This window comes from Microcaecilia unicolor, chromosome 6, assembly GCF_901765095.1.
Source record: "Microcaecilia unicolor chromosome 6, aMicUni1.1, whole genome shotgun sequence".
In the NCBI taxonomy this organism is placed as follows: domain Eukaryota; kingdom Metazoa; phylum Chordata; class Amphibia; order Gymnophiona; family Siphonopidae; genus Microcaecilia; species Microcaecilia unicolor.
Window position 1 is genome coordinate 295,778,763 of NC_044036.1, and position 13,163 is coordinate 295,791,925.

The 13,163-nt window shown below is 41.9% G+C and overlaps 1 protein-coding gene across 1 annotated transcript in view; it reads left to right on the forward strand.

Annotated features, from left to right (window-relative positions):
- The window catches only part of SWI5 (SWI5 homologous recombination repair protein), a 39,157-nt gene that overhangs the window by 19,722 nt on the left and 6,272 nt on the right, over positions 1-13,163 (forward strand). The window lies entirely within an intron of this gene.

A 13,163-nucleotide genomic window follows, 5' to 3' on the forward strand; every position in this document is an offset into this window, starting at 1 on the left:
AACGAGCAGGTAGCTCTTCTGTCTTATTCTGTTTGAAGAGTCTTTATTTTCTTTTCTGGCGGAGCTATTTAAAAAAAAAAAAAAAAGTGAAAAGTCAGCATCTGTGACTTTAATCGGTGGTTTTTTGTTATCTTAATTATTTTTCCTCTGCTATCCGGCGTTGTTAGTGGCGGTAGTTGTAAAAAAAAAAAAAAAGAGAGAGAGAGGCGCGAACTGTTAAGCGCGTGCTCGCTCTTGGACGGGTCTGTATAGCTTGGGAGCTGTATTGACGGTTCCTGTTCGGGCCAGAGGCTAAACCATGTTTTGTGTGGCATCGGAGGCTATCTGTTTTTCAGCGGCACGGATTTCCTGCTTCTTCGTCGGTGTGGTCAGTGGTTTTCTCCCCCAAACTTTATTCTTCTCATTTTGGCGCGCTTGGCCGCCATTGTTTTGCCTGCAGCTGCAATTTCCCTTGATGCGGCAGCGTTTTTTCTGCTTTTACTGTGTTTGGCTGTTTGTGCAATGGAAAGGAGATATTGTTTCTCCGGTAGTTGGGGCGATTGGTAGTATATTTTCCTCGCAATTAATTTTTACATGTATTTTTCAAGCTATTAAAAAAATAAAAATAAAAAAATGTTACGATGCGAATGGCGCTCATTTTGTTTTTCCCTCTGTTTTTTCTCCGTCGGGGACTTTTTGGTTGCTAGCAATGTTGTGAATTAAAGTGCAGCTCAGTTGGCGATTTCTTTGTTCTTGGCAAGACTCCGATTCAAAGTGCAGCTCAGTCGGGAATTCTCTGTTTTTGACAATGGGGCGAATTAAATTGTATCTCAGCTCCAAAATAACCATTTTCCTATTCCTTTCCCTTGTGTGTGATGTTTGGAGGAAAGGTCTTCGCTATTGTCTAGCGCAGTTTTTATGGAGGTCCAGTGTGTGTCACTCTGTGTCTTTCTCATTTCCTGGTGAATAGGACTACATTGTCTAATAGTCAATTGATTAGTACTTTACAAATCTGGCCATAATATCTTAGTTCCTTTCAAGCATTTCCCTTCATGGCTATGATGTTATACAGTGTTTTAAGAACTTAACAAACATTTTCTATGGCATAGGCTATCTGGTTCAGGTGCCATTGTTTGGTACTTTACAATGCTGGACATAAGATCTTAATTCCTTTCAGGAAATTTTCCTCCGTGGCTATGTTCTTATACAGTGTTTTAAGATCTTAACAAACGTTCTCTAGAGCGTAGGCTATATGGTTCAGATGCCATGTGCAATGAAATACATTGTCTGATACTCAATTGTTGCGTACTTTGCAATTCTGAACATAAGGTCTTACTTCCTTTCAGCAATTTTCTTTCATGGCTATGCGTTCTCTTTGGCATAGCAGATGACAGCTGCCTAGGCTACATGGTTCAGATGGTTCTCATATTCTAGGAGACTCAGTCCTGTCTACCGAGCACCCAGTTTTCTCAGATGCTTTAGAAGGCATGTTTTATTCACATCTTCTCTACTTTCCAACTGTCTTGGAGTTTCTCATGTGTTATCTTAGTTTTCTTCTAGGACTTACAAGATATATGTCCACTTAGGGAGTAAAGTTATCAGGTCAATTTGCATTTTCTCCAACTTAAGGATAGTGGGAGGTCCTCACGCCATCTACTTGTATTTTTGTTTCCTCTATCTGTTCAGCCTGGGCACATGGTAAACATTCTGGTTTTGTCCAGTATGACCATCCATAACATCTGCTATCCCTTTCGCTTCCTTACAGATTTTAGGTTCTTGTTTCAAGCTTTCTTGACGTCAGGTACAGTCTTGTCTTCTGTGGCACAAATTCACCACCTTTTCCGTAATAGGTATTTTCCAAGTCTATTCCATTTCATTTTCATTTTATTCTTCCTCTCTCCAGAGTTTTTTTCTCTTGGAAGGAGATTCACTCATTTTCTGTGCATTTTTTGCCATAAGGGCATAAGTGTTGCCATAATGGGAAAGGCCAAGAGTCCCCACCCATCCTGTTTTCAGATGGGGTCAATCCAGATTGCAAATACCACATTCATATCTCGTGAGTGTGCGTCTGTTCATCTCTGTACTCTCAGTGAGGAAGGAGGCATGACATGATACAAGGTTTGGGGAGATCCGGTCAAATTAAAGGCCAGTGTGTCTCAGTCCACGTGCAACATATGGTGGTCCTTTCATTTTCAATCTATACGTCCTCACTCCAGACCTTCCTTTCAATTGGAAGGGATTCTTCCACTTCCTTTGCATTTTTGCTTAGTATATGAGTATTGTCATACGGGGAAAGTCTAAGAGTCCATTAAGCCCAGCATCCTGTCCTCAGTTGTGGTCAATCCAGGTTGCAAGTACCACATTCATTTCTTATGGGTGTGGGTTGGTAGATCTTAGTACATCTCAGTATAGGAGGAGTAATGTCCACGATACAAGGATGATGAGAAGGTCCTCATTACCAGTTTTCTTGCCCTGCTCTTCGGTCTTGCGTCGGCTCCGCGCACTTTTTTCTTAAGTTATGGTCGTAGTAGCAGCGGCGCTCATGAAACTACGTCTCGTCGTTTCATCCTTTCCATAGATGTCTGGTTCATTACAGACAGTCTTATTGGCAGAGTTGTCAGGTCAAGCAACGGGTGGTGCATTTCGGGCACACCCTAGGTTATGGGGTGCATGTAGCCAGGTCTCTCATTTGAGATCTCTTTTGAGCTCTCGTGTGATCTCATTAGATTTCATAGCATGTTTCTATTTTTTCTCTCATTGTTTAGTCAAGTTGGCGCAGACTGTTTTTGTCTTCTCTACAAGCGTCCCACTTTCTGTTTTCTCTGGATGTTCTTGGGCCTTCGGCCATTACCTTGCTCTATTTTGCAGAGTAAAATTTTACTTTCTAGCTCCCAAGAAGGAATTTTTTCTTCATTCGCTTTGGAGTCTCGGTAGTCTTTTTTGGGCAGCTTTTCACTCTGTCAATTTCGTGACCATTGAAGGGAAAAAAAAAAAAAAAAAAAAGAGTTCTCAGTGGATAGTATCTTAAGGGGAGAGGTCCCAGTTCTACAACTATTTCTTTTCGCTCTGACCTTCCATGTGCCTCACTTACTCTCTTGCTAAAAAGACTTGTCAGCGGCAGAGATAGATGCCCTCTCGTATCCAGATATTTATCTCTGATGGAATCCCTCCGCTCAGTTGGCCTCTGTATTCTCACTAGTGGTCTGGTGGTTGAGATTGAGCATTCTTCCTGCAGGTATGCCGGGAGCATATACACAGTGACCAGTTTTTTGATGGCTGCATCTGTGAAAATATATATGTATATTTATAGTTCTACTACATAAGTACATATGTAATTCCACACTGGGAAAAGCTCAAAGGTCCTATTGAGCCCACCTTTCTGTCCACGGCCAATCCAGACCATGAGCACCTGGCTAGATTCCTAAACGTACAAACATTCTATACATGTTGTTCCTGGAACTGTGTAGTGTTTTATGGACTTCTATATGTTCCTAACAGATGAAAGGTACTAACAAGTGTCTACTGTTGATTTATTCCCGTTTTCACTAATTGGGGTCTACAACAAGAGTCTCAGGTGATTGGCTTGCAGAGGCAACAGCTACAGATGATTCTTTCTCTCTCAGTTGAATTGCGCTCCGAGATATGTTTTTTTTTTTTTTTCATGTTGGGTAACTGCAGCGGCTGTCAGTTTATTTGGACCTTCAGTCTAGTTTGCAGCAAGGATTTAGGTACCTTCTTCTTCTGCATAGTATTTAACTGCATTCTTGTTTTTACCTATTTAGCTTCTAGTGATCAGGTACTTTCTCACTGACAGGCTTTACATACTTCCAATCTGTTGCTAGGTCAGCAATAGTCTACGATATCTGGAGTATTGTACTTCAGGATCTCGGTTTCCACTTTCTCAGCTGAGGTAGATTCATTGCAGTTTTTTGTTGCCAGGCGGCTCTGCTTCTACCTTTGTCATCCTTCTTTCAGTCGTTTTTTCTCTAGTCTCTCTGTCCTTTGCGCTGCACTGATGCGGTAGGGGACAATGTTCAGCGTCGCTTGGACTTTTCAGCTTCAGCTTTTTTGCTTTGTAGTCATTCTATTTAGTTTATTGGCGGTTCTTGGATCGTCAAGCTTTGGCTTCATATTCATCCTAGTTTGGGTGTCTTCAGGGACTCTACCACATTCTCAATGTCTGTCCCTCCCGTAAGATTACTGCTTTGGTACTTCCCAACAGTCCAATCCTGGTCCGGTCCGGAGGGATGCTAAGGAAGGAGAAATTAGATCTTACCTGCTAATTTGCTTTCCTTTAGTCCCTCCGGACCGGACCAGGCCCCTCCCATGTTCTGTCAACTCTTTAGATTCTTTTATTAAGTTTGGAAGTGTATTCGTTCCTTTACCACACGTGGAATGTTTAAAAAAAAAAAAAAAAGACTTTGCGTGGTCCATACCACTTCTCTGGTGGTTGCTGGTGAGCTCGGTTGCTGGAATATATATAAAACCTTAATGGGTCATACCACTTCTCTGGTGAGAGTTGCTGGTGCATTCAGTTGCTGGAATATATATAAAGCCTTAAATATGTCATACCACTTCTCTGCCGAGAGTTGCTGGTGAGCTCAGTTGCTGGAATATATATATATAAAACCTTAATGGGTCATACCACTTCTCTGGTGAGAGTTGCTGGTGAGTTCAGTTGCTGGAATATATATAAAGCCTTAAATATGTCATACCACTTCTCTGCCGAGAGTTGCTGGTGAGCTCAGTTGATGGAATATATATATGAAACCTTAAGTGAGTCATACCACTTCTCTGGTGAGAGTTGCTGGTGAGCTCTAATATGAATGGGCCATGCCACTTCTCTGGTGAGAGTTGCTGGCGAGCTCTAATATGAATGGGCCATGCCACTTCTCTGGTGAGAGTTGCTGGCGAGCTCTAATATGAATGGGCCATGCCACTTCTCTGGTGAGAGTTGCTGGCGAGCTCTAATATGAATGGGCCATGCCACTTCTCTGGTGAGAGTTGCTGGCGAGCTCTAATACAAATGGGCCATACCACTTCTCTGGTGAGAGTTGCTGGTGAGCTCTAGTACTCGGTTTTGCCGAGGAATTTGTGGCTGCTAGGATTCCATACGGCACAGAAGTTCTTTCTTTCTTTCCTGCTTTGTTATTCAAATACTGAGGCTAAGGTCACCTGGCCAGGGCTCCTATTGGCTCTCTAGAGTCAGAGTTTTTTCTCAGTCTCCACCTGCTGGTAGGCGGGCACAACCCAACAGTCCAATCCTGGTCCGGTCCGGAGGGACTAAAGGAAAGCAAATTAGCAGGTAAGATCTAATTTCTCCTTTTATGCAATGCTGTAGGCCAGTGGTTCCCAGACCTGGTTCTGGAGGCACCCCAGCCAGTCAGGTTTTTATGATACCCACAGTAAATATTAATGAAAGATTTACATGTAGTGGACGCAGTGCATGCAAATCTCTCTCTGTCATGAATATTCCTTATGGGTATCCTGAAAACCTTACCTCTCTGGGGTGCTTCCAGGACCAGGTTTGGGAATCACTGCTCTAGGCCAAACCTTTCAGGAGATAAAGATTCACTTTTTCAGCCTGCAGTGTCTCAGACTTAACCTAACAGGTTACTGATGTTTATGGCCTATAGCTTTCATTTATTACAAAGGCTCAATATACTACCATTAGCACTAATAGCGCAGTTAGGACAATTTAAAAAATAGGAGAAAAAGAGCCCTTAGTTTGTGGGTGGGAGGGATGAGAATAGATAGGTGGAGTCGGAAGGGGAACAGGAAGGAGGTAGGACTGGGTAGAAGCAAAAAGAGTGAAGGCAGTATACTTCAGGCTCAGCCCAGCAGCTAAAAGTTGCTGATAGTGTGCCAAATTATTTTTGTTACTATCATTTGATTCACTATTTTTAAGTTTTTACTTTGCTGTTCTAATTGTATATTATGCTGGCTCTTAGAGTTTTATTATGGTCATTACTATCATTTTACATTGCTTATGTCCAGTTTATTTGTGTAGGTTCCCTTGGTTGACTTGCTTCAGAAAAGAGGTAACTAAATCTTAAATATATGCATACATATTTCTGTTCACAGCCTATCATGCCTCAAATTCAGCTCACTGAATTACAGTAGGGCTGAGATCTATTATTGATCTGTCCCTGACCCACTGATCACTAAATGGACTGGTTTATTTTTGCACATTTCTAGGTTGACTCTTCTTTGTTCCTAAGGCTGCTGGTTTTGATGATAGTATAGAACAAAGGGTACCAGCAAAAGAATCCAAAGCAGTTTATTGTGAGGTGTATTTTCAAAGCACTTAGCCTTACAAAGTTCCATAGGTTACTATGGAACTTCGTAAGGCTAAGTTCTTTGAAAATGAGCCCCTATGTATACCTATTTTATGCAGGCTGAGCCTAATACTCACGGTTTTCAACTGTTCTGCAAAATCGTAGGTAAAACCCCTAAAGCTTGTAGTTTGGTCCAGCTAATAGTGGTTAGTGGTCAGGCACAGGTGCACGTGACTTATCCCTTCCTGATCTGGAGTGTAGGAATAGCCTAATGGTTAGTTTGTTTGTTACTTGATATACTGCCTTTAGATAAGTAAGGTCAGATAGGTTTACAATTTAACAATATAAAGAGGCAAGAAAGGAGAACGCCAAGCTATAGGAAAGAACACAGGCCTACAAGTAGTACAGAGAGCAGCTCCTTGTTCCACTAGAGTAAGGACCATCCCCAGTGATGCAGGCTCTTGAAGATCAGACCTACCTACAGAACCAGCCCAACCATACTGTCTGCCGGAGGTAAAGAAATATTGAAGGATTCAGGAAGGGACAGGACCCATTAGTGGAATAAAGAATATTATTATTTATGTTTAAAATTTGTAGCCCACTTTACCCAAAGCAGATTATAAAAGTACATAATTAAAATAAACATACAATCAAACAAGATCATATCTATGCAGAGATCAACATCTGTAGAACATTAAATCCTATAAAAACAAGCTTCAATGAAATCCTTAAAATTTCTTAGAGTTTCAATCTTATAAAAGGCCTTTACGAAACAGTTAGTCTTTGATAGTTTCCTGAACTACACTAGCAGAGCATCTTGAATAACCAGGCAGATTATTCCATAAAAGAGGTGCTGCAACAGAAATGCATGATTACGAGTTCCTACATAATCCTATGCTGTGGCATTTGAACTACATAATTGCATAGTGGATACTGATCTCAGTGAGTGTGATGGAATATACGTTTTCAAAATGTCATTAAAGTAACAGCATTTATCCATTTATGAATTTGAAAAAAAAAAAGCATCCTATGTGACACTGGCGACCAGTGTACTTCCTTCAGTACAGGAGTAATGTGAGCAGTCTGCCTTTACAGAACTAAAATTTCTTTCAATTCATCTCTGTTCATTTATTTAATTCTCGGAGACATTTTGCCTAGTCTAACCTTATTAAACAAGAAATGCACAACTGTTTAATTTCAGGGACTTGTGCCATGGTGATCTAGATAATCACTCACTAGACTGGGGCAGCTGTTATTATATCCATAGAGTTTCTTGCCCATAATGAAAAGAGGAGCATTGCATACAGCTTCAAATAAAATTTTATTGGCCTAATGATTACTTAGGGAGGGAGAAGTGCTGAACCTCAACAGGGGAGATGGAACAGGAGTGAGGGAAGAAAGAGGGACACTTGCTGGACCCTGGGGGTGGGGCAGATGGAGGGGAGAGATGCTGGTATGTTGGGGGGGGGGCATAGGGACTCAGAAAGTTATGTTTGAAGTTAAATGGCAGTAGAATTAAACTCTCCTTTCATTGGGGCACATGGAATCACATCTTCATCTATTTCGTAGAAGTTTACCTTTTAAGATACACAAATGGATTATTCTGTTTTGAACATGCTCCCATGATATAACTGAATTCTATTATTCTGTCTGAATATTGAACCTGAGTTTGCTTGGGGTGATGTGTGATAAGTTCTTTTTTTTTTAATCCTTTATCCTTCATCTTTTAAGACACTGCCTACTCACTGCAGACTAACTCAAAATAACCTGCTCCTTAGCTGGGCCCTAGAATTACAATATTTACCATGCCTCTGTGGTAATGTTACACTAATAAGTTAAATGATTAACTGGCTTTCTTGAAAGAATTATATAAAGTTTGGATGCATGACTAAGGCCACAAACATACACTTATTTACTCAATATCACAGTTCCTCATGTACAGCCACAGAACAGTGTTTTAGGTGGATAGTGTTCACAATGAGCTCCTTTTATTATTGACCAGATAGAAGTAAGAGTTTTCAGTTTTTGCACAGTATAAGTCATCACAAGAATAAAATAGAAGAAAACCAATGGATTGCATTATGGGCTTATAGCCCCTTTAGTTATGTTTAAACAAAAGCGATCGCCATGAAATAAAATATTTATTTTTATTTTGACTTACAAAACCACTTGTCCCTGAAACATGCTCAAAACAGAATAATCCATCTGTGCATCTTAAAAGGTAAACTTCTACAAAACAGATGAAGATGTGATTCCATGAGCCCCAATGAATGGAGAGTTTAAATCTACTTCCATTTAATTTCAATATTTTCCATTATCTTTATAGCACTAGGCTTCCCAAGGCAGATTACAACCACAGTTAAGATGAACCCATTAGGAAACAAGATATCCTAACTGAAATTTGGCCATCTGTATTGTATAGAACATTGTAGAAAAATTAGCACAAAATACAGAGCTTCTAATTGCTGTTTCTACCAGCTACAATAATTTTTGAAGCTGTTTTAGTGATATTCAATTGTTATTTCATGATATCTACATCTGAGAAGCTTTCAAATAAATTAAAAATCTGTGCAATAAGCAGGGGAAACCCCCCCCCCCCCCCCAAAAAAAAAAAAACCTTTTCTCCTCCCCTTTTAAGGCACTGCTTATCCAACTGGAACAGCTTTTGACTTTTTACAGATGGACCATGCATTGGCAGTCCATTATTTCTAATAACTTAGAGTGTGAGCCCTCCTGGGACAGAGAAATACCCAGTGTACCTGAATGTAACTCGCCTTGAGCTACTACTGAAAAAGGTGTGAGCAAAATCTAAATAATTAATTAAATTTAGCATTTGCTATTGTTTTGGGTGTAGTAAAACTAGAGCAAGCTTCACCTACTGGCCAGCTCATACAATGGACTAGATAGACTCACTCTGTCTTCTGTTTTATCCAATCTCCTTGGGCTGCACGTAGAGAGATCGCCACACCGTCGTGTGATGATGCCCCAATAGAACAGGTGACCTCTGATGCTGCTGGCATATGGGTGTATCAGTGTGTGGCCTTGGTCATAGCTTAAATCAAACATATAAATGGCAAGAGGCGTACTCACTCGCAAATGCGCAGTAGAGACCCTCTCCGTCCCGCCCCCGCCTCAATACGTGATGACGGGGGCATGACAGAGAGGGAACCTGCGCACCTGCGAGTGAGGGAAGCGCCGTTGCCACCGCTCCCCCCCCAAGGGTTGCCACCACCGCTCCCCCCACCCACCCGGAGTCGCCGCCGCCACCCACCCTCCACCCGGCCCGGGTACCTAGCTTCACTATTCAAACCGCCGGAATGCAGCACATAGCTCATCTGAGCTGCCGTTGGCCTTCCTTACCTGCCTGTGTCCCGCCCTCGCCGACGTTACGTCACACGAGGATGGAACACACGCAGAAAAGAAGGAAGGCCGACGGCAGCTCAAATGAGCTGTGTGCTGCGTTCCAGCGGTTTGAATAGTGAAGCCAGGTTCCCGGCCCGGGTGGAGGGGTGGCAGAGGGGACTCCGGGGGGGGGGGGGGGGGCGGCGGCGACCTATCCAGGGGGGGAGGCTTTCAACCCCCCCCCCCCCCCCCCCCCCCCCATCCTTTACTAGCCCGTTTTTACGGGCTCAACAGCTAGTCTTTGTATAAGCCTCTCTGCATCAGCCCCGGTAAGTGCGGCTGTTCTGAATATATCACATGGAAGAGCTCTTTTTGATTACTATCACACCAGCACACCGTTTTGGTAAGATTCAAACGCTGGTACCCTATGAACCATATATTCAAATGTTGCATAAGATACTCCTTCGACCACGCTCCAAACTTCTTCCTAAGGTGGTGTTTCCATTTCATTTAAATCAATCCATAATACTTCCAGCGTTCTGCCCACCTGCTCATACTGATTGTAATACTTTAGATTGTGCGTGAGCATTTACCATTTAATTCGCACAACATGCCCATGTTGTTTCTTTCTGTACTGGAGCGGTATCAGTCACAAAATGTATTTTGTTGCAATTGACAGCGGCTTGTATTTTTTTCTACTATGAAAATGAAGCTATTTGTAAAACAACTACACATGGGTATATTTCTACGGAGCACTGCTGCATCGTCAACTGATTCCAGTTTCAATCTTTCAGACATGCTACGCTTTCTGACGCAACTTCACGTTTCTGTCAGAGGTGGCATGCAGAGGGCGAGAAGTTGTGTGTGTATCATTCATAGAGGACGGGGCACTGGAGAAGAGAGCTATGGGATTGTTAGTGGGTGACCTCGGGTATGAGTTTGATGGGGAGGGGTGCCGTATCGCGGACATGGAGGAGAGATGGCAGAGCATGGGGAGGGGTGGGTGATCCTCGAATGCGTGTAAGGAAGGGTGCTTGGTGTGAGTACATCTGAATGCGTGTGACTTTTTTTCCTCGGCTCTTCTCTTGACGTTAAATGTCATCAGCTCCTGTAGTTCATAGGGAACTCTAGTAATATTCTGTAGTCTTCAGTTACACTTATCAGATATACTTTGATGTCTTTATAGAGGTCATAGAAGCCGGCTCTGTGGGTGCTTGAGCACCCCCAGTATTGAGAAAATTCATTGTATGTGTCCGAGGGGTTATTTCCACTAGGCTTAGCACCCCCAATAATTTTGAAAAGTTGGCTCCTATGATAGGTTTGCTGGCTATGCTTAATTCGGACTTTACTATTTTGAATTGCCAACCTGAACTTGGATTTGGGCTTAAGCTTTTTCAACCTGTCCTTGAAAATTACTTTATAGAGTGTCTGTGTGTGGAAGGTGGACTGGAAGTATGACTCGGCGCTGCTCCTGGGCCATCCTGTTCTTATACACCCTTTCCCATCAGGATTTACCGCTTTTGTACGCAAAGCTATTGTAGTGGCTAAACAAGCAATACTCTCAGAATGGCTTACATACATCTACCCTACAGTATCGCAGTGGTGTTTGTGTATGATAACGTTACTGCGGGTAGAGAGGATGGGAATTACAGACTTCAAAACGACTGGAGTACGCTTCCAACTCACTTGGACTCCCTTTTGGAATACTCTGACTCCAACTGCCAGGAGTAGACTGTTAAACTTCTAGATATTGCCCTGTACCCTGCGTTATTATGTTCATTTGATGCCATAGCAAGGGAAACAAGGGGGGTGGGAGGGGAAGGGAATGGGAGGGAAGGTTAAGTCCTATTTGTTGGGGTAGAAGTACTATGTGTTAGTTTAGCCACATGGGGGGAAAATATCAGACGTTCATACATGATGATGTTAACTTTTCTTCTTCCTTAAGTTTTGAATAAAAATGATTGAAACATAAACATAGAGTGTCTGTGTTCTGTTCATGTTAACAGTTTGGGGGTTTTTTTTCCCGTCTGATGTTTTCTTTATAATTGCACAGCCTCTTGCTGTTTAAATCTTCCACCAGGGGTCTCTGCCTCTGATTTGTAAACTTTCTGATCTTTGTTGTTGTGGACTCTTATGTTCCAACCTAGACCACATTAGTGGAATAAGTTTTAGGACCTGCAAGTACGTTTCCTACTTTCTGGGGGACAGGAGTTTAAAGTAACCACCTTACATTAAGACCTGTTTTGAAGCAGGTGGAAAATGTATGGACTTTCTCTTGGCTGTCCATCACTACTCCTTTTTTTGATGTGGGTTAAAGTACCTGTATGGTGAACAGTATGTGTACCATTACCCGTGGATGGGTGAATGAAAGCTTTTCTCGTAGGTAAAGTCTTGAAAATTACCCACTAGATGGATTTGTTTGGTTCTGTTCCTTAGCTCTGGAGTGGAACCTCCATGTGAACTTGGGCAAATTACTTCACCTTCCATTGTCTCTGGTGTAAACTTAAGGCTAGATTTATTATCATACATTAAATAACACATTAAATCATTAACACAAGTGCCATTATAGGGTTTGTTTATATATATCACTTGCATTATTGCACCTTAATACTTAAAGTATGTCACTACGTGGCAGCTGTAGATTGTAAACCCACTTGGTCTGGGAAGTATCCTCTGTACCTGATTGTAATGTGCTTCATGCTAGGGTTTGGAAAACAAATATACGAACAGTGGATCCAAAAGAAGTCCTCTCACAAATGATGTTTCCCAAACAAGGTCTTTATTTAAATCAATAAAACAACCCGACACGAATCGTGTTTCGGCCGTAAAGGCCTGCGTCAGGGGTCTATCAACCTTTGATGAAAAACCTTTTCGCCTCTTTACTTGGGACAGGGAGACTTGTGCAGCGGCGGATTGGACACAATATCTTTGTCAATAGACAATTTGACTGTGAGTCATCTGTTTTACCAGTTTTTTGCATCAAAGGTCGATAGACCCCTGATGTAGGCCTTTACGGCCGAAACATGATTCGTGTCGGGTCGTTTTATTGATTTAATTAAAGACCTTGTTTGGGAAACATCATTTGTGAGAGGACTTCTTTTGGATCCACTGTTCGTATATTTGTCTTCCGTTTCTCCTGTGGAGAGATCACCTTCTGTAGGTGTTGGCAGGGTTTGGAAAAGGCAAGTAATCAGGGGCATAGCTATGGGTGGGCCCAGACCCACCCTTTTCATCCATCCGCCATGCAGCACAAGATCCCTCCTGTTGCACCTCGCTAATAAATAACCAAACAGTGTTGCCAGATGGCAAAAAAATTTCCAGCCCAATTTGTGGCCAAAAGGAGCCCAATGTTAATATTCATGGGGACACGAATATTCATGAGGAAATCATGAACATTAATGAGGAACTCGAGAATATATATATATATATATATATATATATATATATATATATATATATATATATATACTTTTCAAATTACATTTTTGAGAATATTTTAAAATTAATTTAAGAAAGAACTTAGCTTAAGTATCAAGATCCTGACAGGAAATGCAGAGGCAACAG